Source organism: Nomascus leucogenys, chromosome 23 (assembly GCF_006542625.1).
Source record: "Nomascus leucogenys isolate Asia chromosome 23, Asia_NLE_v1, whole genome shotgun sequence".
Classification (NCBI taxonomy): domain Eukaryota; kingdom Metazoa; phylum Chordata; class Mammalia; order Primates; family Hylobatidae; genus Nomascus; species Nomascus leucogenys.
The window spans coordinates 24,226,067-24,228,055 of record NC_044403.1 but is presented as its reverse complement, the minus strand read 5'-3'; the positions used below and the strand labels follow the sequence as shown (position 1 = coordinate 24,228,055).

Here is a 1,989-nt window from a genome sequence, read left to right as displayed (position 1 = left end):
TTTTGAAATATATATACATTGTGGAATGGGTAAATGAGCTAATTAACATATGCATTACCTCACATATTTGTGTGTGTGGGGTGAGAACGCTTAAAATCTATTTTCTTTTTCTTTTTTAAAAGAGACGTTTATTCAGCGTCACGATCAGACTATTCCATTTAGCAATCAACAGCATGGGTGCAAAAAAAAAAAATGTACATTAAAACCCTTTGTTGGAATGCTTTATACTTTCCACAGAACAGAAACTAAAATAACCTGTTATACGATTAGTCACAAACACAGTCCTCAAGTTTTTTGCCTATACACATGAGTATTTGTGTAAAACATTTCTTCTTTGTAGCAGCTAGGCCTTGCCACCACTGTGCTTGGCTGAGTTCACAAATCTGTTGTTACCTGTAGCTTCCCTGTCACTTCTCTGGCTCTCCTCTCCTGCTAAGCTTTGTTTCCTAATTAAAATCTTCTGCCACTGCCATAGCTACTGCTGCTACTAGAACCACCACAGGCATCTTGGTTTCGTGGTTTGGCAAAGTATTGGCCTCCACCCCCATAGGGGCCAGAGCTTCTGACTCCGAAGATTCCTCCCTTCATGGGTCCAAAATTTGAAAACTGATTGTTGTAATTGCCAAAATCATTGTAGCTTCCACCATGTCCAAAATCGCTTCCATCATTACCAAATCCATTATAGCCATCCCCACTGCCACCATATCCACCGCAACCGCAGCTGCCACCAAAGCCACCATGACCATGAAGTTTTCTCCACTACCAAAGTTGTCACTCCCACCGAAACCACCTCCACGACCACTACCAAAGTTTCCAGAACCACTTCGACCTCTTTGGCTAGATGAAGCACTAGCCATCTCTTGCTTTGACAGCGCTTTCCTAACTTCACGGCTGTGGTCATTCACAGTATGGTATTTCTGAATGACAGTCTTATCCATGGAGTCATGGTTGTCAAGGTTACAAAGGCAAAGTCCCTTTTCTTGCCACTGCCTTGGTCAGTCATGATTTCAATCACTTCAGTTTTTCCAAACTGTTCAAAATTATCTCTTAGGTGATGTTCTTCAGTGCCTTCTTCTTCTTATTTTTTCTGAGACAGAGTCTGGCTCTGTCACCTAGGCTGGATTGCAATGGTGCAATCTTGGCTCACTGCAACCTCCGCCTTCTGGGTTCAAGCGATTCTCCTGCCTCAGCCTCCCGAGTAGCTTAGACTACAGGCACGTGCCACCATGCCCAGTTAATTTTTGTATTTTTAGTAGAGACAGGATTTCACCATTTTGGCCACGATGGTTTCGATCTCTTGGCCTCATGATCCACCTGCCTTGGCCTCCCAAAGTGCTGGGATTACAGGCGTGAGCCACCATACCCAGCCTCCGTGTCTTCTTTAATGCCATCAGCAAACATCTTTTTCACAGTTAAGTGGGCACCTGGTCTTTGAGAATCTTCTCTTGAGAAAGCTCTCTTTGGTTCCACAACTCTTCCATCCACTTGTGTGGCCTTGCATTCATGGCTGCATCCACCTCCTCCACAGTGGCATATGTGACAAACCCAAAGCCCCTGGAGTGCTTGGTGTTTGGGTCTGTTATTACTGTACAGTCCGTGAACATTCCCCATTGCTCACAATGGCTCTTCAGGCTCTCATTGGTTGTTTCAAAGCTCAACCCTCCAATGAAGAGCTTCCTCAGCTGGTCAGGCTCTTTAGGAGACTCAGACTTAGACATGACAGCAGGCAGAAGAGAGACTTTAATGATGCTTCCTCGGTGGTGTCCAAGGGCAGAAAGGCAAAATCTATTTTCTTAGCAATTTTCAAGAATACAATACATTGTGTGTGTGTTTTTAAATTTTTTATTTATTTTTATTTTTTTTAGTTGGAGTTTCACTCTTGTTGCCCAGGCTGGAGTGCCATGGTGCAAGCTCGGCTTGCTGCAACCTCTGCCTCCCGGATTCCAGTGATTCTCCTGCTTCAGCCTCCCAAGTAGCTGGGATTACAGG

The 1,989-nt window shown here is 44.3% G+C and overlaps 1 pseudogene; it reads right to left on the bottom strand.

Moving 5' to 3' along the window:
* Nucleotides 1-404: 404 nt before the first annotated feature.
* LOC100582947 lies at nt 405-1,718 on the bottom strand (annotated as a pseudogene).
* Nucleotides 1,719-1,989: the final 271 nt, after the last annotated feature.